Source organism: Hemiscyllium ocellatum, unplaced genomic scaffold, assembly GCF_020745735.1.
Source record: "Hemiscyllium ocellatum isolate sHemOce1 unplaced genomic scaffold, sHemOce1.pat.X.cur. scaffold_118_pat_ctg1, whole genome shotgun sequence".
Classification (NCBI taxonomy): domain Eukaryota; kingdom Metazoa; phylum Chordata; class Chondrichthyes; order Orectolobiformes; family Hemiscylliidae; genus Hemiscyllium; species Hemiscyllium ocellatum.
The window spans coordinates 1,882,679-1,910,442 of NW_026867701.1; positions in this window are offsets into that span (position 1 = coordinate 1,882,679).

Here is a 27,764-nt window from a genome sequence, read left to right on the forward strand (position 1 = left end):
ATTCAGCTTTCCAGTTATTACAGTAGGAAGATAAGCACTGGGCACAGGAGAGGCAATGCAGCCCTTCGAACCAGCCCCACCATTTAATACGGTGATGATCGAGCTCACCTCGGTCTCAGCTGGGTTTTCCAATCTGCTCTCTCTCACCCTTCATCTCATTGCAAATTCAATATCTGTATCTCTTCATTAAATCTGCTCATTGTCCTGGCATCCACCGCATTTTGAATAGGGAATGCCACAGATTTGCAACACATTGAGATAGGTACATTCTTCTTCTTGAGAATAGAATAGAGTCCCTATAGTGCAGAAACAGGGTATTCATCCATCGAGTCCACACCAACCTATGATGAGCATCCCATTCAGACCCACCCTGTCCCTGTAACCCTGCATTTCCCATGGCTAATGGCCTAACCAGCACATACATGGACACTGTGGGCAATTTAGCATAGGCAATTCACCTAACCTACACATCTTTGGACTGTGGGAGGAAGCTCGAGCACTCTAGGAAACCCACGCAGACATGGTGAGAACGTGTAAACTCCACACAGTCGCCTCTGGCTGAAATAAAACCCGGGTCCCTGACGCTGTGTGGCAGCAGTGCTAACCACTCAGCTACATCTGCTTAATATCTGCTACCCATTATTAACCTCCCCACCCCGCAATCTATGTTCCTTACGTCAGAAATCAGGTTGTGGAAGCAGATGTCTCAGTAAAATCCAGTGACAGCCTACATGTCCTGTGTGTATGAATGGGGATCCTATACACAACACGTTCCAGCCCACACTTTTCATTCACTATCCAGAAACATGTCTCCAGTGGCTTCATGGGGGCTACAACTCCCACAATCGCTCAGGGAGGGACTACGCGTGTGAGGGGAAGCCCAGAACTGCACATGTACAGAATATGGGAGGATTTTGGAGCATGTGCTTTGGGGTAATTAGCGGAAAGCATTTGACATTGTGATTGGCTGGAGGAGGAACGTATCAGCTTGTAGTATTAACGGATTGGGGGGGGTCAAAGTGTCACCACACCCACATGGGTCCAAGTTCCATCCCCAACTTGTCATAATGCTGGGAATCGACCAATGGGAAACAAAGAAGGATCTGACCCATTCTCCCAAACTGAAGGACCCTCTTCTGTCCAGGATCGGCCACCTCCCTTTCTGTTTCCTTTTGGTTTATTCTCCTGTAACATTATTGACTTGCAGTAACTGAAGGGAAAGGAAGTGAACCCAGAAAGGGTGCAGAGTCTAACCAGGATAGGAAGTGGTGGCATGGATCTGTTTATCAGTAACTCCATGAGAATGGGGGTGGGTACATTAGGGACAGCAGAGACAGAATGGTGGGAGAGAGTAAGTGGGCTGGAGGGTTACAGCTTTTGCAGAAGAAAGGGAAAAAAGATTTCCAGAGAAGCTAGAATTGTCTGCTCTGAATTTCTAACCTGTACATACTTGTTTATTCAGGGTGCTTAATGGTGAAGATTTGCAGACTGAAATCTCAAACTCCTGTGCAGATTGTGATTAAGTTAACCAGCATTTGAACAACCAAAGATGGAGAATAACTTGTCCAAAATCCAGCAACACTCCCTCACAGCATTGTCGGTCTTTTGCGCCAAATGGACTGTGAATGGTTCAAGATAGCAGCTCACTACCATCTTCTCAAGGGTAACTAGAGATGGGGAATAAATGTTGGCTGAGCCAGTGATGCCCATATCTTGGAAATGGTTTCTATCTCTAGTTGCTGAAACCCAGTTGATGTTACTGCAGGATGATGAGGGACGCTGAGTACATCCTCCAGGAGGCAGCACCATCACATTACCCCTGCCTACACCCACACAGGAACACCGCAACATCACTGGAACAAAAGGCAGTGAAGCCAAAGGAGGACTTAGGTATAGTTCTTCAAGGTAAAGTCATGAAAGGGGATTGGAGCACAGCAGGAATCGGAGACTGAGCTGGATGGTCAGCTGTTTCCCATTGAATGGTGGAGCTGGATTGAAAGGCCGAATGGCCTCCTGCTGCTATCTCCCAGGTATGTATATAGCCATGGAGCCCGGGTTGGAAGTAGTGGGCAGGGATTCTCCAGGCGAATGCACTTCCACATCCGGTTTCAGTGAGGGACGGTTTGATGGATTTTATTTAATATTTGTCTTTAACACAAGGTTTGTCAATTTGGTTTTCAAATATTGTAGCTATTTATTCCACAATAAATAAAACTAAAAGAAAAGAAATGAAACTATCTGAATATAACAGTTTTTAAAATTTCAAATGCCCTGTAAAACAAATCTTGTCTGCTCCCGGACACCATCACTTTCCAGTTACTCAAGCTCCAGGGAAATATTCCCTCCCTGTCTGAACCTTTGGTTTGATTTAACTGCTTTTCAGTTCTGGTTCTGTGAGCTGTGAAGTGTTCTTTATTCCACATTTTTGACCAGGAAGTGTTATCTCACACAGCTGATCAACCTTCCCACCATCAACATCATCGCCCTCCATTACCCCATTTTGGTTCACATATAATCACCAGCAGTAAACCACCCATGTATCCAATTGAATATTTATAAACAACGGCCCTTACAGGCAAAGCAAGCCATTACAAATGACAAAGTGGGAAGGGATCAAATCAAAGTAGATTTGGGGGTGAGGAGGCAGCGATGCAGATAAAGCACTGTATCCATTGCGGTGCCCATCTCTATCTAAAGGCATCGGGAGAATTGATACAAGCTACGTGCTCCTTCTTCAAGGACATCCTGTTGTATCGCCTTTATCCTTAATCATAGAATGGAATCCCGACAGTGTGGAAGGAGAGCATTGGCCCGTCAAACCACACCAACTATCCAAACAGCAACCCATCTGGAGCACTCCACCCCGGTAACACTGCATTTCCCATGGCTGATCCACCGAGTCTGAACAATCCTGGACACTGTGGACAATTTAGCATGACTGATCCACCTAACCCACAAATCTTTGGACTGTAGGAGGAAACCAGAGGACCCACACTATCCTGGGGACAATGTGCAAACTCCATACTGGCTGTTGACCAAGGCTGGACTCCAGCCTTGTACCTGGTGCTGTGAAGCAGCCGTGCTACAATCACAATTTAAATCAAAACAGATGACCCCTGCTCATTGCTGTTTGTGGAGACTTATTGCCCAGAGAGACATCCTGAGATTCAGAAAGAGACAATATGAATTCAGTCAACTCCTGCCGAGTTAATGTGATTAACAACAGCATCAATACTCCAACAGTATCATCAGATCTCGTACCTACTCTATCATTTACGATTTTTAACCCATGGGAAGTTTGTTACCAGCTTCGATGACAGCAATAATGCTCTGACCACTGACAGAGCCAGTGCTAGTCAGTTCTCATCGTTATCAATAGATTGAATCTAAACAGGATGCCCCACAACAGGAAGTGCTCTGACACTCAATGCCCGTAAGTCAAGGTCATTTTCCTAAAACCATTCACATCTGGCAATGCCATCGAAGGTATTTTATACAGGAACCTTACAGTCTCAATTGCCAGTTCCAGTCCATGAAGCAGCCAGTAACATGTACCAGTGAATTGAATTCTAGCAGCAGCATTGCCCTGGCAGGAGAGATTGAGTAGCTTGAACCTGTCTTCTCTGGAGTATCTAAACATGAAACACTTTAAATGAACAAAAATCTTCAAGAGCTCGAGAGGATAGATACAGGAAGGATGTGCTCGTAGGCTGGTGTGTCTGGATTAAAATAAGCACTAACTCCAGTATCTTTACCCAGCATCCCCTTTAGCTGCATGAATGTTGAAGATTTAATTGCTGCTCTAATTCAACTCTCTCGATCACTCCCATTTTAACTGCTGTAATATTGATGACTGTGCAAAAGTATACAATTTAATTTAATCCATCCCAAAGCCTCTCTGTACCTGTGTCTCACTTGTGTTCACCGAGATACTCATTCAATCTGACTTCTTTACAAACCCTGCTCTGATATTTCCTTAGAGGACTCAGAATTAATTATTCACAGAATTGTTACTGTACAAAAGGAGGCTGATTGGCTCATCAGCTCTCCAAAGGAACACCTCACCGAATGCCATTCTTCTCCCTTTACCCCATAAACCTTCCCATTCATCCTCTTCCAATATCACCGGCAAGTTCACAACTAACCACAGCAATTGGATTTGTTTTTGTTGTTCATGGGATCATGGCATCACTTGCTGGGACAGCATTTGTCATCCATTCTGACTGTGCAAGAGATGGTTCAGAGTGAACCTCATTATTCAGGGTCTAGATTCACATGTTGGCTGGACCAGGTCAGAATTAACACAGTTTCCCAGACCCAATGACATGAAGAATTGTTTGCTGGCCTATTATCCTATTTCAGAAATAATAATGAATAATGTTTGCAGTTGAATTAAAAGTGAAAGACCAAAATGTGTTTTATTCTGATTGAGCACATCCTCCTGTGTCTCTGAGTTGTTATTGACAATCTCATTCCCCTCACACCAGAACCTGTTCCAGAGAGGGTTACAGAAAAGGCTGAATGGTCAGCTGCAGCTGGTCACCTGACCGGTCACTGGACCCAAAGGTTCATTCTCCACAGATGCTGCCAGATCTCCTGAAAATTTCCAGCAGTGTTTGGTTTTGTTTCCCAGCATTTGCAGATGGTTAGCTTTTCAATATTCATCTTGTGTGTTGCAGAGGAGTTTATTGATGAGTTTGGAGAGTTTTGAAAATGGCAAGTTAGGCGACAAATTAGCCATGATCTATTGAATGGCAGAGCAGGGTTGAGGGGCTGAATGGCCTCCTGCTCCAATGAAAGTTGTCCATCTGCAGCCTGTGGTAACATTTCCCCTCACTGCTCACTTCACCTCCATGTCTAACACACTGTTACTGTCTGAACAAACTTCCTGTGTTTGCACCAAACCTGTTAATGTTCTGTGGCTCCCTCTCCTGCCGCCCGGGTTTAACTCTCATCATGGAATGCTGTCTCATATTACTGCGGGAATGCCCACAAGGACTAATCCTGGAGTCTGTATCCCCTGGGATCCAAAAACCCCGTTTATTTCCTCCTTCCTATTTCATCCTGGCTATTGAACTCTCGGTTTCAATCCAATCTCCTGTCATGCTCTACAACATGTCCACGTGGGTGGACTAGAGGCAGCTGGGATTTAATGAAGGGAAGTGGGGATTAGGCGGAAGCACGAGGAGAGGTGACAGCAAAGACCGTTCCCTTTGTAACGGCAGAGTTTCTCCCTGACACAGAGTGTGGTGAGGCACCTGAGTTTGTGGGGGGAGACAGAATCAATCAGGGATTTGGGAAAGTACACAGACACTGACTGACCTGTCCATCTGATTGTTAACTCAGACAAAAAGACAGAAAGAAAGAGGCACATTTAGATAGCATCTTTGATGACGTGGGGCAATGAAACATGCTTCAAACCCAATGATTTCAACCTTAAATCTCTGAAAATACAGACACAAAGCTTCCTACTTGTACCAGGCTGTCTCTCCAGCGTCCTTTATTTCTTGAGAAAAGAGGTTTAAGCTGTGTAGCTATTCCTGGTGATTGTAACCTCTGTGTCCTTGTAAGATGTATGACTGAACCTTTATTTTACTGTTCCCTGTGAGCGACATCAGCAGCAGAAATAGGTCCTGACATGTGAGGGGTTTCGGTTCGAGTATTTGTATTGACAAATTCATTCTCACCCTCACATACGGTGTGAAATTGCTGTAAAACAGAAGGAAAGGATTGAGCGAGAAGCAACAGAAACACAAAGGCAGCGTGTGTATCTGAGCTGAATGAACCTGGCATGAGGAAAACGTGTCGACAATCACAACTAGTTAGAATCACAGAATCCCTGAGGCGCACAAAGAAACTATTCGGTCCATCGAGTCTGCAATGACCTGCTGTCCCACCCTGCCTCCATAACCCCACATTTAGCATTGCTAAACCAACCCGCCTAACCTACACATTACAGGCCATGTTAGCGCGGCCAATCCAGAAAACCTGCACATCTGTGGGAGGGTCACATATTATGTCTAAATGCTCAGGATTGTGGATGAAGGCTCACAAATGCTTGACTCTGACACAAATGCTTTTTTTTCCAAAATAAAATCTGGGGGAAACTGCAGCCAGAAAGATTTCTGATTATCTCATGAGGAAGAAAATTCAAAAGTCGTGCCACTGACCCAGGGGGCACAGTGAAGTCACAGAGGTCAGGGAACCATCAGAAATGTAACAGGTTGTGAGCAAGGTGGGGGGTGAGACAAGGACAAAAAGACAGTCTGTCACTCGGGGGAAGACAGGAGAGATTAAACAGCAGAAATAGTAGTCCCTCAAGGCTATGGGGAATGGAGTTAGGGCTGGGAAAGAAACAAGGAAACAAGGTGAGCAGCTGCCAAAGAAATACATTGAAAAGACAGATTATAACAACATAGAGGACAGGGTTCACAGTCTGAAACTGTTGCTGTCATTGGTGAGTACAGAACGCTGTAAAGCCTGGGTCGTTCTATTACAGCCAACACATACAGGATGGACCAAGTAGCCTTGATCTGTGCTGGAACTTACTGACAAATTTAGTCTGACGTTTGGAATTCAGGTCGGATGATATTCATAAATTCTCAAATTGGACTTGAGTTTAATATTCTGGAGAAATGTCAAATAAATCGCAACGATCCCATTCTGCAGACTTTAGTCCATAGCCCTGCATGTTCCAGCATCTCAGTTACATCCATGTCCTTTTATTCTAATGTGATGCTGACTACTGCCTCTACCACCCCATCAGTGAGTTCCTGCCCCACACCATCCACTCCCCTTTTTCTGAGAATTAGTTTCAATCTAAAACCTCCAGTTTCTGACCTCTCTGTTATGAATAGCTCCTTCCTATTCACTCGATCTGGATTCTTCAGCATTTTATCACTTCAATTAAATCTCAGCTCATCCTCCTCGGAAAACATCCCCAACTTATCCAACCTTTCCAGAGAGCAGACATTCTCCAATCATGGAAACATTCTGATCAATCTCCTCTGTACCCTCTCTGGTGAGAACACATCTACGTGGGGACTAGGAGTGAGTGCAGTACTTTAACCATGGATTAACTCGTGTTCCTGACATTTCCAGTGTCACCTCCGTGTTCTTGTGGTTGTCACTGATACAAGAAGTGTCCTGGTTTTCCCACATGGAACTGGATGTGCACTCCATGGGGCTGGGATTCCCTACCATTTGTTAACCAATCCTAACTTAACTTCAGATTAAAACAAGATTATCAGTTACCCAGCAATCAACTTCTTCCATTACTCTCAAGTCACCATTTTTAAATTATTACTATCTAAACACAACAGGCTTTAATTTGCGGAACAAGTATTCAGGTATCTTCTCTGTTCGAATCACTTGAAGATTATTACCTTCAACTACATTTGGTGAATTGAATACTGATTGTAAATATATGAATATCAAATGGATTTGAGTTTGATGATAATTAATCTAGTCTGACATTCATGTTGATTAATATCAATATAAAAAGCAATGGGCTTGATTCATACCGGCCCTCTGGGCAATTAGGGATGGGCAGGAAATGAAGCCGGGCCAGCGATACCCTCATCCTGTGAATGAATAAAGGAAAATAAAAGTCTCTACCCAGTGTGAATCTGTACATGTTCCACAATGCTGTGAACATTTCCAAAGCTAAGTTCTCTATATGCAAAAAACTTTATGAACTGCCAATTGTTCATTGCTTGGTGTGAATAAGAGAAAAAAAAGTCCTTCAAGTTGTGGTTATGAGTAAATTCATTGGTGTCTCAGCAGGATGGCTGCCTGAGTGAATCCCTTCCCCCTTCCCCTACAACACAGAGCAGGTGAATAGCTTCTCCCCAGACTGACTGGTTTGGCCCGTTTCCAGGTGGGAATGGGTAAAGAATTCTCTTCTGGCATTCCCCACATTTCCAGAGTCTGTCCCTAATGTGGCTGCACTGGTGTTTTGATTTCACATAAGTGCTGGCAGGCTGTTATACACACCGTTACACCCTCCCCCCCCCCCCCCCCCCCGCCCCCTTCTAGAACCCAGTATAAAGCAGTAAACATTATCTCCTGCTGTGGAGGGACAGCCTGTGTTGGACTGAGTAGGAACACTGAGCAGATTTACCTCAATGACAATTTAATCGTGACCAGAGCAAGTAAAGCAAGTCCACATAAAATGCATTATAGCACAGAGAGAGGCCCATCAAATCCAAGCTGGCTCTCTGTAGCAGAATCCAATATTCTCATTCCCCATGCGTCCCCCAAACTCTGCAATTTTATTTCCCTCAGATCTGATATAATTGTTTTTAACAATCATTCATCTTCTCTGCTTGCACCACCATAATAGGCAGCATGTTCTGCATATTTCCAGCCAATACAGTCAGTAGAAACACTTGTTCATCTCCCGCTGTCTCAAAACCTTACATCTGATCTTAATTCTTGTGCGATCACCTATCGAATACAGATATGTTTGTCTGCTATATCTAGGTCTGTACTAATCTTATACAGCTCTATCAAAAATATATTCAACTAGTTTACTTAAAGAAAATAAAAACTTTCTTCAAATCAATTCAGTGACTGCGTTTTCTTCATCAGTGAACCACTCCAGTAAGTCTGTACTCCACACTCTGAAGATCACTCATATCATTCATTATTGATGTCTAATTTGTTCCACAAATCCAGACGATGCAAGTTTTCTGCACAACAGCAGTAGCTTTATTATTGTGCAGCGGGCGAGAGTTTCAAAGTGTCCCTAAATTAGCTGAGTGTCTACTTGTGGAGACTGTTCTTCATGAATCTCTTGCCTTACCCACAGAGACAGTATATTTAATAGGAATTAGACAAAGGCATATCAGTCACATGGGCGATTGCCATTACATAGCTTAAAGTAGGTAATTATGACCTTACAAAGCTTGATGAATGGCGATGTCCTGTGATAAAGTGTGAATGGATTACAGAATCTGAATATCGTATTGTTCATGATTATGTGTTGATGGGAAGAGATTAAGGCAGAAGGGTTCTACCTTCAGTAAATGGGGGATTCACTTACCTATGCTAATATGGAGGGGAGGTAAGACATTGGGAGCGGGAGGCAGTTTAACAGGGTTGTGCCCAGGGCTCTCAGTCTTGTCTGGAAAGGGCAAATTCCTCTGTCTGGGGTTACGGGGGAATCCACATGTGTGGCTGCAATACGTTCTATTTCGAAGGTACAGTCCGCCTCCCCCTACTGAGGTGTTCTGTCTGTATTGTAAGAGTACAGGCCTCGTACTCTTACAATGCAGCAGTAAGACCTTTGGCAGGAGAATGTTTGACCCTTGAGTCGCCAATGCATCCTGAAAGAAAGCAAAGTATGGAACTGGCCCCTCTGTGGTATTTTAACTTCCCCATTCTGACCAGGAATCTGGTGACCAGAATTGGATGCAATGATTGACTGTGACCTAACTAGAGCTTTATCAATGGCTAGCATCTTTTCCATAAGTTTGTTATCATTCGCTCTATTAATGAAGCCCAGTATCCTATACATTTACTCAAAACACTTTATGTTCTCTCTCCTTGAATGATTTGTACACATTGTCCCCCATCCTGCTGTCCTGCTCCCTGTGTCTGTTCCAATCAAATATATATTCCCTTTTTACACTGCTTCTCTCAAAATGCATCAAATTACTGTGTGTTCTAATGAAGAGACATATTCCACTCAAAATATTATCTCTCGCTCCACACATTCTACCCCCCGGAAAACAGAACAGGACAGCACTGGGATAATCGGCCCACCATGTCTGTGCGGATCATGATGCCATTCCAAACTAATTCCATCTCCCTGTACATGATCCATATCCCTGCCAACCCATGCCTGCTTATGTGTCTGCCCAAATGCCACTTAAACATTGTGATTGTTTCTGCTTTTACCATCTCTCAGGCAAATACATTCTAGTCACTGACCACCTCCTGCATAAGCAACTTGCCTGACACAACTGCCTTTAAACTTGCACAGATGTTGTTGGAAATGCTCAGCAGGTCATGCAGCATCTGTGAAGAAAAATCAGTTAATGGTTAGGGTCTGGTCGCCTTTCCTCAGCAGGTCATGTTCCCATGGGCTCCTGGGTCCCTGCTGTGCCTCCATTTTATCCTGATTGCTTTTCCTGGCTCATATAGTGTGTAGGAGAAAGTGAGGTCTGCAGAGGCTGGAGATCAGAGCTGAAAATGTGTTGCTGGAAAAGCGCAGCTGGTCAGGCAGCATCCAAGGAACAGGAGATTCGACGTTTCGTCGAATAAGCCCTTCGTCAGGATTCCATCTGCCTGTACATGATCCATATCCCTGCCAACCCATTTCCAGCAACACATTTTCAGCTCATATAGTGTGTACAAGACTACACCCCTTCAACAAAAAGCTGCTGTATCTCTCCCTGTTCCAGGCCTCCCCCTGTAGTGGAGCATTGTATCCTGCCCAACATGGGCTGACCATGATATGTTTTTAATGATATCTGTCTTATACAGTGTGGTGGCACTGCTGGATCATCCAGACTCTGTCTTGTCCAATTACTGCCCCACCCTTTTCCCTTTCCTCTCTCTCCTGTTGTGGGAATGTTTCTGGATTTATCTTTAAATCTTCCTCTCTCACTTCTGCAGCTCCTGCCACTGTCATCTCCGCAAATGTCTGCACTGTTTCAGTCAGTATTTTACCTGCCTTAGCCACATACTCACTGCCCTGTTGGTGTGGGGTTTGCAGTTCCCTGTGAGCTCTAATTTTTGTTATTGTTACTTCACTGGGAAAGTTAGCTGCTTCCACTGACTCTCTGACCGGTTCCTCATGCTCTATGTGGCCCCCAGACAAGGTGATGTTCCCTCACCGAGCCCAGACCAACACATGGTCATGAACAATACCAAAGGCATAAAATCTGTCTGAGTACACGTTGACTCCCTGACCCCTGGCTAATGTCCGTGCTTCTGTCAGGGCTTGTGATGGCTCTGCCAATTCTGGCCTCCACAAAAGGCCTCCAATAATTAAACAATCTAAAGTTTGCCTTACCCCTTCGCGATGTTTTAAAATAGTTTTAAAATCATGGTCTTTTGTTCCACTGGGATTATCCCCTCTGCCTTCCTGATTTGATCTCCCTGATATGATGTCCCAGGTACGCCTCTACTTACCTTCCCAGTTGCACTCTCTGTGGGTTAATTTTAAGCCCGGCCTGCCTGAACTGACACAATACTATGTTTAATATTTGGATATGTTCTTTCTCACCAACTGAGGTAATGAGGTGTTGTTAAGATTAAATAGACTAACTCCACCAGCCTTACATCGGTGGGATATAATGGAATATTATGGGATCCCTGAGGTAACTGGATCCAGGTGTACTGTTTTCCTTCGATAGTAAACCCCAGCTAATTCTGCCGTTATGGACCAGAATGCAGTCACAATAACAAGGCTGAGACTATATCCTGTTACGATTTCAATCCATTAAATACAGTGGTGTGGTTCGCTACTGTAGGATACTCTTTAGAGGCGGATTTACTGAGGGAGGTTTAATCAATAGTGAGGTGGGATGAGTCATCTGGATTCAGTGAATTAGTCTGGGATACTGTCGGTCTGACTATTCTTAGCTTCTCTCAATCGGTTACTGTCACAGTTACTGCCTCCTCAGCCCCAGCTTTAATGGGATCCTGTTTGTGTGGGGAGTAAGAGGGCCCTCGATCTTTACAGGATCCATAGATAATAACCCACATTCCTGTTTGAGTTACCCACACTGCTGTTTGGGTCCTAGCTATAACTCCCCAGATTCCCTGACTGTTCCAGTCTCCCTGCAAGGTATCTACCCTGGAGATGTCGCCTCTCCTTTGCTTCCTGTCCCGGGCCTGGCCAGGTTGTTCCCAAATTACAGTTCGGGTCTCTACATCAATAGTTGCTCCTAACTGTTCTAAAATGGCAACTCCCAGAATGGTCCTTTCCTCAGTTTCACACTCCCATATCTGAGTATATTTTGCCATATCGGTGATCTGCATCGGTTTATTTCATCCAGCTTCCTCGATTCCCTCTCCAACTGCTCTCATTTTAGTAATTGAGAGGGTGGGGACAAATCCATATCAGTAACTGTTATAGCTGCTCCTGTATTAATATTTATTAATACAGCAAACACAGCATCAATAAATATTCATGAGCTATGCATGTGCCTACGTAAACAGAGGCCATACACAATGAAAACATCTGTCTCCCTCTCTCTGCCTACGTTCCTTGGCAATGTACCCTTTCCTGCTTCCCTTGTAACATTGTGGGTCTGATTATCCTCCCTGTACTGAAGCTATTCCTCTGTGTGTCTGCGTTTGCCTCAGCTCTCATGACCAATTCAGCATTTGGTTAGAATTATCTCCCACTGGGAGTCCCATGTTTATAATTACAGTTAAATGGGGTCCCATGTCATCTTTTAAATACATCAAACCTATTTCATCATCACAGTTTGGGGTTTGGTGATCCCCCGTGGTCCTTACACGCCTCAGGCTTCCTCTCTCTATGATCCTCGATATTACCCTTGGGTCCCTGAGTCACCAAGGTTATTTTAGACTATTTTGCCTGTCTCCTCCCCAGTGTGTCCCTGTAATATCTGTAAATGCCTGGAGCCACTGATCGACTGTGCACTGGGGGGAACCGGCTCACACCTCCATCCTCTCTTTGCAGGGACAGGTTCTGCTGTACATGTCAGGGCATCTGGGCCTGAGAGATCTTGGCCTGACACCATCATCGGTGAGACTGTGTACCTCAATATATTTATCCATATTGTCTCAATAAGGCCCATTAATACCATTTCTCCATCAGGCTGGGTGTTCATTCACCAACACCTGTCGTTCTGCCGGGTAAACGGTTAAGGTTTGGTTTCTGTCAGTTCCTTTTGTTGCTCCCTACTGTCTAGCCACGTTGAGCTTTGATGCCCAGCGGTGCGATGGACACGGCCTTCTGGGCCTTACAGGGTGGTGGGTCATCCCACCCATTGCTGTCCCTCTGTCCATACGTGGTCGCTTCACCATCTAACCCGTTCTACCCAGTGTCACCATCCTCACTGCCTTCTGAGGAGAGCAGGGCACTAGGTACATCCCCCACTGTAACTACCAGCTGTCCTTTAGCTTTAAGGCCTCACGTCTGAGAGGCACCACCTTCACTTGTTCCTGTTTCCCATAATAATGTAACACATTCCATCATTCCTGGAATAAAACAGAACAAAATGTGAATTTGGTTTTACTTGAAATATTTATAACTTGACATTCACTTTACAAATCTATAGAGGTGAGAATTGTACTGTGTTTATTTAAGTGAATTTAACATGATCATACAATGAAAATAACTGATAATCAACGACAATGAATGAACTGAATAATATGTGATCATTTGTACCTGTTCTTACAATGAAAATGTGATTTTATTTTAATGCTTGTCACGTATTACACCATGGGCATTGTTATTAGGGAATAAAGTAATGGAATGATATCAGAGAAAATAAATAGACTTTAATTTTAGCTTCACTGCAATAATGAACCAAAACAATATTTGGACATATTGGAGTGTCATTATTAACATGAAAACTATTTTAGTTTGCAAGTTGTTTTGCTCTAAGAAAAATTGGCAATGAATTGTGATTATGAATTGACCATTTAAAATGTACTTTGAAGAGAATAATCATATATATTTTTGGAGGAAATTAGAGAAAGATATAAATATGTATACATTGGTATTAATAGTTTAAAAATGTTTGGAAGTTGACTAGGATTATTTGATTGAGAGAGGCTGCATGATTTTCAAGACTAATTCATCTTTTTCATTGCATTGTTGGTTTCACTAGAATCTGATGTGGTCTAAGCTCTTGTTGTGTGCAATGGGCTGTCACTAATAGCTTCATTAACCTGCGAGTCTCAGATCAGGTTTCCTTTGTCTGTAAGTCAGTCTGTAAGTGCGCGACACACCTGCTTTTCTGAGGGGAAACAGAGACTCTTTTCAAAGGAAATAAGTGGCAGTTCACACACCATCGGCAGGGAAGTGTTTTTCTGAAGAATTTCATTGTCTACCTATAAACGGATGGTATCTGTGTTTGTCAGTTTGTGGAGGATTCAGCCCCTTTGTTCTGAGCTGTTTTTATACAAGCAGTTGTTTCACTTTGTCTTTGCCAAGAATGTTGTTTACTTTCCCATTTAACTGTGATTGTGCAGGTTAGAATATTCTGTGAATCAATAATGTTCAATAACTGAACATTGAATAGTTTAGACTCTAACAGAGCAGTTGCCTTGTTTTCAGCTAATTATTCATTTGTTTTATTTCCTGGTTGTGTTGAATGTTACAGAAAAAGGCTCTGACAGCCACGTGGTCAGTCAGTTTCAGGCTGATGGACCAGTTTCTCTGCCCTATTAGATGGTGGTCACTTGCTTAGTTTCCGATGGCTCGCCTCAGCGTCAGTCCATCAGCTGCTGAAACCCTGCATCCAGCATTTGTTCCCTCTCACCATGACTATTCCATTACAGTCCCAGCTTGTCTCCCACATTCTACCTCCATTACCTCATGATCACCTCAGATTCTACTGTCTGTGTCTTAGATTAGATTACTTACAGAGTGGAAACAGGCCCTTCGGCCCAACAAGTTCACACCGACCCGCCGAAGCGACAACCCACCCATACCCCTACATATACCCCTTACCTAACACTACGGGCAATTTAGCATGGCCAATTCACCTGACCCGCACATCTTTGTGACTGTGGGAGGAAACCGGAGCACCCGGAGGAAACCCACGCAGACACGGGGAGAACGTGCAAACTCCACACAGTCAGTCGCCTGAGGCGGGAATTGAACCCAGGTCCCTGGCGCTGTGAGGCAGCAGTGCTAACCACTGTGCCACCGTGTCCTTGCAGCAAGTTGTGTCAGACACCTACCTCAGTTTTAACCTGATCTACGTTATGTTCATGAAGAAAATTTCAAAATTTGGTTCACTGCTTTTAAACCTACCCGTGCCTTCACCCTGTCCTCCCTGTGTAATTCCACACCTCCCTGGGGTATCTGCACTTATCTAATTCCAGCTGTGTGAGAGTTTCTTACTTTGTTCTCCTCCCTGTTGGTGGCTTTAGTTTCAGTTGCCTTGAACCTAAACTTGGTCATTCTCTTCCCCCATTCCCTTCAACGCTCCTTAATTCTCCCTGTTTGATCAAGGTTTTGGTTCCCACCCTTTGTAGCTCGGTAACAGTCCTGTGGTATCATTGCTGAACTGTTAATGCAGAGACCCAGCGAATATTCTGGGGTCCCTCATTCGAATCCCACCACGGCAGATGTGGAACTTGAATTTAATAATCATCTAGAATTATGAGTCTATTGATGAAATTATTCTCGATTGTCAGGAAAAACCCATCTGGGTCACAGATGTCCTTTAGGGAAGGAAACTGCCATCCTGACCTGGTCTGGCCTACATGTGACTCCTGACCCACACCAATGTAGTTGGCCCTTACCTGCCCTCCAGGTAATAAATGCTGCCCACAGCCAGTGGCACCTACATCCCAGTAAATGAATTTTAAACAAAGATCTCAGTGTTGGGATCATGTGAGAGAGAAGCAGAAAGTGACCATTCGGCCCCTCGAGCCTGCCCAACCATTCAATAAGACCAGGCCTGATCTGTTAGTGATTTATATTCCATCTCCCCCAATGTCCCTTAACAAGAATCTATCAACTTGTGTCTTAAAAATACTCAGTGAGCCCACCTTCTGGGGCAGAGAGTTCCAAATTTGCACAGCCCTCTGATGGGAAACAAATATCATCATCGCTGTCCTGAAAGGGTGAACCCAATTTTGAAGCATTTCCCTCTAGTTCAGGAATGACCCACAAGTGGAAACATCCTTTCCACATCCACCTTATCAAACCATTCAGGATGTTAGATACTTCAGTCATGTCACCCCTCACTCTCCCAAACTCTAACTGTAACAAACCTATCCTGTCCAACCGATCCACATTTTATTTCTGTCACGCCGGGTGTGAGTGGGGTTGAAATGTTATGTTATGTTTATTATGCAGTGAATGTGTTGCTTCACTGTGTGGGGTCTAAGAGTCAACATGAGCCATACTAGCTTTCCTGTCTCACTGTACTACATATATCTTACATCACTGTCGTGTTTCCATCCCTCCCTACCTCATCGAACTAAAAAGAATGACAGAGATCGAGAAAAGTTGTTAGAAAATTTGTTGTTGCATAAAAGGTATTTGGTCTGTTTGTAGAGATTGCATTGTAATTGTAGTAACCAGTTAATTAAAAGTTACTGACAAAATATTTTAAGAGGATCTACTGTTGGTGGTGGAAATGATGCTGGTTCATATGAGAGAGGGCTGGGGTGAATGCTGGACTTGATTTTGATGAGAAAGTTGAGCAAGGTCAGATTCGTTCGTCTTTGTCAATAAGGGGCAGAGATTGCAGTTAGGACAGTGTGGAGCTGGTTTGATCTTGTAGACATTTTAAAAATATTTATTTGATGTGATGTGGGTGTCACTGGCTGGGCCCAGCATTTATTGCCCGTCCCTAGTTGCCCTTGAGAAATTGGTGGTGAGCTGTCTTCTTGAGCCGCTGCAGTCTACCTGCTGTGGGTATACAGCAGAATACCTTTGGGGTGGGGATTTCCAGGATTTTGACCCAATGACAGTGAAGGAACAGCTATATATTTCCAATTCAGGGTGATTAGTACCTTATAGGGGAACTTGAAGATAGTTGTCTTTCCATCTAGCTGCTGCCCTTGTCCTTCTCGTTGGAAGTGGCCATGGGTTTGAAAGGTGCTGGTTACTGATTTCCTGCAGTGCATCTTGTAGATAGTATACACTGCTGCTACGGAGCATCAGTGGTGGTGGGGGGTGGATACCTGTGGATGATGTGCCAATCAAGCGGGCTGCTTTGTTCCGGATGGTATCAAGTTTCTTGAGTGTTGTTAGGGCAGCACTATCCAGGCAAGTGGGGAGTATTCCATCACACTCCTGACTTGTTTCTAGTAGCTGTTGGACAAGCTTTCAGTTAAATTACTCTTGTAGCCACTGTGTTTATGTGGTGAGACCAATTCAGTTTCTAATCAATGATTATTCCCAGGATGTTGATAGTGGGTGTTCAATGATGGCAACACCATCGAATGTCAAGGGATGGTGGTTCGGTTATTTCTTATACGTGATGGTCATTGCCTGCATTGTGTGGGATGTACGTTACTTGCTCCTTGTCAGCCCAAACCTGGATATTGTCCAGATCATGTTGTACTTGGACTTGGACTGCTTCAGTACCTGCGGAGGGAATTAATTATTAACGTTCAATAACCATGAAATTATGCAAATTCCTTTTTCTATCACATGTCATGGACTGTATCTTGTGGTCACTCTGATATTCACTTTGGTTATCTCCTTACTCTCTTCCTGATTCAGACACAAATGTTTGATCATCGATCAGGATAAAAGTACATCAATTTCTCCTTCTTCACGATGCACTGATAGATTTTGAAAATCTAAGTGTTGCTAACATCTAATTATTGTTCCGTTCAGTCGGGGGTATAAATGTGTAATAATGGCTCAGTACATGAAGTAATGTGAAGATATGGCAGTGTACAAACTCACAATGATTGTGAATATCAATTTTTATTTTAACCATATAAACACAGTTGAATTGTTTTAATTATATTTGACTTCAATGCTCACATTCATTGTATTTCTGATCACAATAAGAGTGAACTATTTCTTGTGACAAAATTATGTAAAATTCATGTCACTTTTTTATGGACACAAAATAGAATCAACACCCGTTTGTTCTCTCCTTTACCCATCGCAGTCAAGTTTGAATTGTACTATGCTAGCTTGGTACAGCACGGAAACAGGCCATTCAGGCAGCCCGGCCAGGTTCCCTAAACTAAACTAGCCCCATTTTCCTGTGTTTGTTCCATATCCTTCTGGACGTTTTCTATCCATGTAACTGTCCAAAAGTCTTTTAGATGTTATAATTGTACCAGCCAAAGCCTTTCCTCTCACATCTCATTCCGTGTGAGCCAAACACACTTTGTGAAAAAAGTTGCCCCTCAGATCCCTTTTAAATCTTTCCTCCTTACCTTAAATGTAATTTACACTGTAGAATCTTTATGACTGCAAAGTTATTAAAAGTTGAGAGGTACTTAGAAGCAGGATAATAACATTCATAGTTTAGTCAGTGAACGGAAGCAAATAAATTCAAGATATTGTGAACATTATAATGAACAACGGATACAAGTTGAGAAAACGTTGGATTGAAAAATAATTCAGTAGACACTTAGATATTTTCTAATCAACTCCGATGTGCTTTGACACATCTCTGTTGAAGTTTAGAATTGAATCCATACCTCCTGGTCTTTCAGTACAGACATTACCAGAGCCCTACATAATGTTCCTATGCAAGAAGGGCAGGACTATAATCACATACTTACGGTGGTTACTCACAGGGAAAACTACTCAAATATTTATTGTGATAATCAGACTGGGTTGTATTCGACAATTCCAGTGTGTAATGGACTGATAAAAGGAATTAGTAATTCATAAAAATGTTGGAACGAAGCGACAATGATCTTAAACAAATATAAATCTCATGATAATCAAGTAATTAAATATGTTTGAAGCAGTCATTTATGTACTCAAAATTAAACTGCTTTGTAATGCTCATGACATTAGTCATTCAATGTGACTATTAATCGAAAGATAATTTCCCTCATTTTCACAAAATTGTGATTTCTAAGAATTCAAGATTTATTGTAAAAGAATAGAGCAAACATTTGTTAATTCTGGTTTGTATACACAAGAAACACGTGAAATTAATACAATGTTTAACATGAAAAATACTTAGCTCTTATTGTAATAATTAGAAATATAGAAATGTTAGCATTGAAATGAAATACAATTAATACAAGGACGCAAAAAACTGTGGATACTGGAAATCAGACACAAAAATAGCTGATAACAAATTTAAGAATGATGAGAAACCCTTACTGCAATGTAATTGTACAATATGTTGGAAAGAACTGAAATATTGATGTGAAAACTAGTTAGTCATCTCTTAATTGATAAGACTGATTAATGATCATTTAATTAAAATGAGAATTCAAATGAAAGAGAATGAGATAGTTACTATGAGTGTTGGGTGAGAAAACTTTGCTTGATTGCAGGTGTGTTGACCTGAAACGAGTGTAAATATTTCATCATGATACTGGCACTAAGAAATAATAGATTCAACTCTCATGATGGTGTGATAATTGAAATTACAATTAAAGAATAATTAACGTTGGAACTAAACACTTAAAACGATTCAATATTTTCACAGCAGTTTGTACTAGATATTCAATAAGATCAGTAAACTGAGAATTAAAATATTGGGTTAATTTCAAAACAAAAATCACACCTTCAGAGATTATTCATCAGAATAGTTTTGTCATTGAAAGAAACCTCATTTATTCAAGAATTCTGCATTTTCCTCATTTTCTGTCTTTTTCCCACAGGGATCTGCACTGGAACCCTTCTGTTTGCGGGACAAATATATATAAGTGACATGGATTAAAATCTAATTTGGTGAGTTAATAAGTTTGCAGATGATACAAAGTTCAGTGCAGTTGTGGATAATGTAGAGGGTTGTCAAAGAATGAAGCAGGAAAAAGATAAATTGCAGATATGGGCAGAGAAATTAAAGGCAAAGTTTAATCCATACAACTGTGAGGTGTTTCACTTTGGGAGCTCAAATATTAAGGAAAAGTAGGTAATGGCAGGACCCTGAACAGCTTTGTTGTTCAAAGAGATCTTGGCGTTCAAGACCATGGCTCCCTGAAAGTGACCATGCAAGTAGATAGGGTGGTCAGGAAGGCAAATGGCATGCTTGCCTTTATTGGTCAGGGAACTGATTACAAGAGTGAGGATGGCATGTTACAACTTTATAAGACTTTGGTTAAGGCATACTTAAAGTATTGTATTCACTCCTATTCGCCACATTATAGGACGGGTATGGTGGCTTTGGAGAGGGTACAGAGGGCATTTACCAGGATGCTGCCTGGATTTGGAGACGTGAGAAAAACTCAGGTTGCTTTTTTGTGGAGTAGCGGAGGATGGAGGAAGAATTGATGCAAGTCTATTCAATCAGGAGATACGTAAATAGGGTTGACAGTCAAAATGGTTTTCCCAGAGTTGAAACGTCAAAAGTATGTGACATGCGTTTAAGGTTAGGGGAGACAGTTCAAGGGGCATGTGAGGGGCAATTTGTTTTTTACAAAGGGAGTGGTAGGTGTCTGGAATGAACTTCCAGGGTTGGTGGTAGAGGCAGATACATTAGGGCTTTTTAAATGTTCATTTAGATTATTTGGAAGGATATGGACCAAGGGTAGACCGAAGGGGTGAGTTTATTTTGCATTATGTTCCGCACAACGTTATGGGCCAAAGGGCCTTTTTCCTGTGTTGCACAGATCTTTGAGAGAAAACTCATGTCTAACACATATGACATTTAATCTAATCAATATTTAGTCACTGGTGTCAAAAATAGGAATAAAATAAGTAGAGAATGAACTTGCCTCTAATCTAAATATATATTTTATCATTTGGTATTGCTTTGGTATTTTTTTCTGAATTATCAGCTTTGATGGAGATGTGTTGAAAATGTTTGCAGTTACTGATCTGCTGAACCAAAATGACCACTTTTAAACTGATGATTGGACTAGAAACCTTTTAGAAAACTTGAAAATATTCGGTAAGGTGAGATGCACATCATAATTTAATCCTATATTTCTTATTGACAATACTCCAATAAAACTTTTTTTTTACGTCTATACCAAAAAGAGCGATTTTCCATCCCATGCTCATTGGAAATATCTGAATGCCATTCATTTCAACAATCAAAGTAACCATAGCCTCATCGATTCAGAGATATCTAATGACATTTCACCAATAATTACTGTTTATTTTAGAACATTGTATGTTCAAACAGCAATGTGAGATTTCTCTTTAATATTCAGTTCACTGACAGCATATTAATAATTTAGTTATTGCTAATATCTAATAACTGATCAATCCAGTAAGGGATATAAAAGTGGAATTATGGCTCAGTACATCAACTGATGGAAAGATATTGCAGTGTTCACTCTCCCAATTATTGTGAATATTGATGTATATTTTGATTTGATTTGATTACATTTTTCTTCAACGTGAAGGCTTATTGTATTTCTGATCTCAGCAAGGGTTAAATATTTTAAAGCTAAAAATATTCAAATTTGTGACTTTTTTTGTAAACACGAGAAAAAAACGTACATGTGTTTGTTCTTCCCTTTATCAATCAGAGTACATTTTGAATTGTTGGAAGTTGTACATTTGTGTAAGGAAGGGGAGCTGCCTGCAGCTGAATAGTCACAGTGAATAATTTTTGTTTTGGTGTTTCCACCTGGTGCTAAGCATTCTAATTATCTTTTCATTATCAGAAAAATTGCTTTAAACATATTCAGCAGTTGTATTTTTCATGAATTTACAATAAGCGCCTGATATGTCTATTTATTTGTCCTTCAATTGTCACGATAGTAATTTTTACATAAGAGCCTATATACTTAGTACCATCATTATTGTGAATTACCATTTCATTCTCAGTCCATTGCATAGAAACAGTCGAATTAATTCCCAGCCCAATTATAGGAGTGGACACTGGTTAGTTTTCATTTGCGTAATCACAATTAATTATAATCCCACCCTTCCTTGGTGGGAACATAATGAAAGGAACCTGTGGAACTCCAGTAGAGTGTCTCCCACGAGACCAGGAAGTGAGCGTTGAGTTCTCATCTTCAACAGAGATGCACCAAAACAGCTTAGAATGGTGATTAGAAAATATCTAAGCAGAGTTTGAATTGCTTTTCAATCCAATTTTGGATTTGCTCTGTCTGTTGTTCATTCCAATAATCACAGATTCGGCAATTTATTATCTTCAGTCATTAATAAATGTATGTATCACATTACATTGTCTCTAAATTTTAGATTTGAGGACACTGTAGTTTTTCAAATTTAAAATATCTAACTGATGACATTCATTTTATTTAATCAAAATACCTTACAACTTCCACTTATCTCACTTTGTGTATGATGGCTTCAATGCATTTTGCTAAGTAATTCTACTCAACATAAAGATTTTGTTGACTTTAAATAGTATCTTTAGCACTCGCTTATCAATCTATTACTAAATCAAAGAATCATAGCGTCATAGAAACCATACAGTGTTGAAACAGGATACTTGGCTCAACAAGTCCACACTGACCCACTGAAGAGTAACCCACCCAGACAGACACATTCCCTTACTCTATTACTCGACATTTCTCCTGACTAATGCACCTAACCTACATATCCGTGAACTCTATGGGCAATTTGGCGTGGCCAACTCACCTAACCTGTAGACTTGGATACTATGACAATGTTATTGAAATCAATGCTCACACAAAACACTATTCATAAAGCCAGACAATGGTCTCATGATCATTTAATTACTGTTCAGTGGAATAATCTGAGTAACTGTCTTATTGTTCCTGAGACCAATCACCACAGTAAGCATCTGATTATCATTCCCTCCAGTAAATACAATGAGTGTCTTCTGAAATTTCTGTTCTGTAATTATCCAAGATACGTATTGCGTACAGCAGTGTTTATTCTTCATTACGAGTGGCCAAGGATTCTAACAGCCATTGATCTTGATCTTATTGTTACTGAGTGCAGTAACCACAGTAAACATTTGGTTATAATTCTTGCCAATAAATACAAGAGCTATCCTCTTACTTTTCAGCCCAGCAATTACACATGATACTTGTTACTCAAAGTAGTATTTATTCTTTATTACGATTGGCCAAGAGCGCTAACAGCAAGACTTGTCAATAGTCCTGGTTTGTACATGTTTTCAAACAGGTTTTCAGTCCAATCATTTCAAAAAAAAAGAATCATTTGACTTAGTCCAAATGTAGATGTAAACATTTTCGGATCATTTCCATTCAAAGTATTTATTTGCTTATTTGGACCAATCTTGAATTTGCTTCTGTAAATTCAATTGACTGTGTTTTCCATTCATGGAAGGACTCGTTTACTGGTCCTCATTTGCATCTTAAATCTGATGCAAATTTGAAATACTGATTACAGTCAAGATTATATGAATTGTGGGCGGCATGGTGGCACTCACAGCGCCAGGGGCCCTGGTTCAATTTCCACCTCAGGCAACTGTCTGTGTGAAATTTGCACATCCTCCCCGTGTCTGTGTGGGTTTCTTCCGGGTGCTCCGGTTTCCTCCCGCAGTCCAAAAAATGTACAGGTTAGGTGAATTGACTATATTGAAGGGGTAAATGTAGGGAAATGAGTCTGGGTGGGTTGCTCTTCGGAGGGTCAGTGTGGACTTGTTGAGCCAAAGGGCCCGTTTCCACACTGTAAGTAATCTAATCTAATCTAATCTATAAATGTGTAATCTCTAAAAGAAAGCCATGGAAGGCAAGATAGAATTCTTGAACAGCCTGTATATTTGAATGAAAAGAACAATTCCTTCCAAAAAACAAAGTTAAATAATCACACAAAACCAGGTTATAGTCCAACAGGTTTATTTGGAAGCGCTAGCTTTCGGAGTGCTGCTCCTTCAACCAACTGATGACGGAGCAGCGCTCTGAAAGCTAGTTCTTCAAAATAAACCTGTTGGTTCATAACCTGGTGGTGCTTATTTTTTTTAACTTTGTACAGCCCAATCCAACACTGGCACCACCAAATCATTCCAAAAACACTCTACATATGTAGCTTTTAACAATTCAACAATCCTGCAACAGGACAACAATTTTCAGTTTATCTATTTTAATAAATATCTAATAAATATCTAACAACTACTGGAAAGCATAAATCATTTTATCTGTTAAAACACAAAATTTAATTATCAATTCATTGTTATCACGGTATGTGAACTATATTTTCACTCTCCAGTGATGTGAAGTGACCCTTGGACAGAAATTATACATTCTGAATTCACCTACAGCCAGATAAATCGGGACAAACACAAAATTAATCAAACTAAGTCAAACAGCAGCGAGAATCAATCAGTTCCAGGATGACCCAAATTTTCTTACACCTTGACTTCCAGCCAATGGCTGAGCATTATATATCTCTCTTGAAAATGTCAACAATGAAGGGTTTTGGCACCAACACATTGAATGCTTTGAATCCAGCTAATAACCACATGTAGACATTTGTCATAAAGTTATTAATCATTAGGCGGCGCGGTGGCACAGTGGTTAGCACTGCTGCCTCACAGTACCAGAGACCTGGGTTCAGTGCCCACCTCAGGTGACTGTCTGTGTGGAGTTTGCATATTCTCCCCGTGTCTGCGTGGGTGTGCTCCAGTTTCCTCCTACAGTCCAAAAATGTGCAGGTTAGGTGAATTGGCCATGTTAAATTGCCCGTAGTGTTAGGTGAAGGAGTAAATGTAAGGGAATGGGTCTGGGTGGGTTGCGCTTCAGTAGGTCCGTGTGGACATGTTGGGCCAAAGGGCCTGTTTCCACACTGTAAGTAATCTAATCATTTTCCAAATCATGGAAAATATATCAAATGTCTTGAACTCAAAGTAATCACTGCACATAAAGCCATAAGATGGTCTTCAAGGCCACCTGATAATTGCTCAGTGAAAAGCCTTTTGTCAGTTTCATATTGTTCTCAGGATAAGTAAACACATCAGACATCACGCTATCACATCATCCCAAAGATATGGAATAGATACCTTCTTATAATTTACACACCACATGTTCCCATGCCAATAATCATACTTCATTATTTGTGACTGAGGATGCTGATAGTAACATGTATCGGGATAAAGGAATTCCTAAATATAGGCGAGTTTTCTGATAAGTTCCCTCCAGTCATCATGTTAAGAAAATGTAATTGTGGCTAAGTACATTGTGAACAGATCCCCATTAAACCTTTTCACGTGTTTACTCAGAGACACGATTGAAACATTTCCTCTATAAATGCTGTTGACTGTATTTCGCTATAATAACCATGTTCCTTATCGATTTATTTTCTTTGCAATGCTGACACAAATGTCTGAATATTGATGACATGAAAATTGAATGGATTATATATTGTATTTCTACAGAAGAAAAGCTGAGACAACAAGTACAGATTGCAGGAGTATCTGAGAATGTTGAATGACAAAACAGTTCTGATCAATAATCACTGCATATCGAATGTAATTTCCAAACCATCATGCCAGCATTCTAGTTCTCAGCTCACTGATACTAATTACTGTGTCATCGATATCAGAGCAAACTCGTTTGGAAATATTGAATCATTTAATGTGTCAGCATTCTAAAATAAATTACCAATTCATTCTTAGACCAACATCACACAGTAATTCTGTTTAAGTTTAGCAACAAATATCATGAGAGTCACATTTCAATTTAAACCATTATTTCTTCGTGCCAATTTTACAAAGGAAAATGGATCTTTTTTACAGGTCAACACATCCATGCACCAAGCAATGATTCCTCATCCAACACTCACAGGAAATATCTGATGCCTTCTCATTTGAATGTTCACAGAAATCATTGGATTAATATTTGGCATTAAAATGAAGATACGTCTAATTGTTTTAGACTCCAATAATTAATGTTCATATCTACATGTTACAGATCGCAATATGAAGTTTCTAATTATTTTAAGTTTACAGAGACCTGTTTTAAGACAAATTTTTCCTTATATCTAATATTTAATCACTGATAAAATCCAGTATATTTGGCTTTAAGTGTGGAATTAAGTCTCAGTGACGTAGGCATATTGCACGGTATTGTTCCCTAATGGTAGCGAATGCAGATTTGTATTTTAATACTGAAATCCTGGTTGATTTGCTGTTGGAGGGGTGCCCTGCCCCATCTGGAATAGAATGGCCTATGTTGGCTCATACAAAATGTCCGACAAACAAAAAGACGCAACCTGCTTTAGAATTAGAACACAAGATGGTGGAGGAGAGATAAACTAACAGTCTGCTCCAATCTTGATGAAAGAAAATAATCTTTTGTAAAATCCTACTCCAAGTCCATCAGTATGCCAGTCCAGACAGTAATATTCCAGACAGTAATAAGAACATGCCAGATACAGAAAAACGACCAATCCTGACCTTCATTAACGAAAGAATAATTGTCCCAGTGAATGAATAAACACCAGCTGCAGGATACAGCCCAGTTAACTTTCACAGCAGCTATCAGGGCAACAGACAGGGTTCATTTGTCAGAAACAGTTACTATTTTAAAGTTGCTCAGAACATTAAAAAAAACTTCTAATTGCAGATTCTTGAGAATTGTGGACAAGGCAGAGTTTGAGGCTGGAAGGAGTGTAATAATTAACTTTGTAAACTGAAGAAATAAGATACATTGAGAGATACCAATGCCGGAAGATTTTAGGAGCTTTTAAACATCATGAAACAATAGGAAGCTGGGGCTATCCATAACAATGTCCATCTGAGATTAGGTGTTCTACAGGATCAGATGTCTGTATAAGGAGTGAAGGATTGTAACCACATTGCATGTGGCCATTGTAATACAGCAAGTGTGTACAATTACTGCTTTTTACTGTATACGTTACAGTGTGTCATGGACCTACATTCTGAGATTGGCCTTGGGGGATGATTCCTGCAAGGCATTAAAAAAGGTCCCCCACAGTAGGCTATTGTACAAACTGCAGAGGAATGGGATTGTGGGAGATACAGCAGTTTGGATCAGTAATTGGCTTGCTGAAAGAAGACAGAGGGTGGTGGTTGATGGGAAATGTTCATCCTGGAGTCCAGTTACCAGTGGTGTACCGCAAGGGTCGGTGTTGGGTCCACTGCTGTTAGTCATTTTCATAAACGACCTGGCTGAGGGCGTAGAGAGTAAATTTGCAGACAACACTGAAGTCAGTGGAGTTGTGGATAATGAGGAAGGATGTTGTACGTTACAGAGAGACATAGAAAAGATGCAGAACTGGGCTGAGAGGTGGCAAATGGAATTTAATGTGGATAAGTGTGAGGTGATTCACTTCGGTTGGAATAACTGTAATGCAAAGTACTAGGCTAATGCTAAGATTCTTGGGAGTGTAAATGAGCAGAGAGATCTCAGTGTCCAGGTACACAGATCCTTGAAATTTGTCACCTAGGTTGACAGGCCTGTTAAGAAGGCATACAGTGTTTTACCTTTTATTAATAGAGGGATCGAGTTATAGAACCATGAGGTTATGCTGCAGCTGTACAAAGCTCTGGTGCAGCTGCACTTGGAGTATTGTGTACAGTTCTGGTCACCGCATTATATGAAGGATGTGGAAGCTTTGGAAAGGGTGCAGAGGAGATTTTCTAGGATGGTATGGAGGGAAGGTCCTACAAGGAAAGGCTGAGGGACTTGAGGCAGTTTTCGTTGGAGAGAAGAAGGTTGAGAGGTGACAATAGAGACATATACAATAATCAGAGGGTTAGATAGGGTGGACTGGGAGAGCATTTTCCAAGATGGGGAGCACAAGGGGGCATAACTTTAAATTGAGGGGTGATAGATATAGAACAGATGTCAGAGGTAGTTTCTTTACTCAGAGCGTAGTTAGGGTATGGAATGTTTTTTTTGCCACCTCCAAACGGACCAACCATAGGGATATATTTCCCTCCCCTCCCCTATCAGTGTTCCGAAAAGACCACTCCCTCTGTGACTCCCTCGTCAGGTCCACACCCCCCACCACCCAACCTCCACTCCTGGCACCTTCCCCTGAAACCGCAAGAAATGCAAAA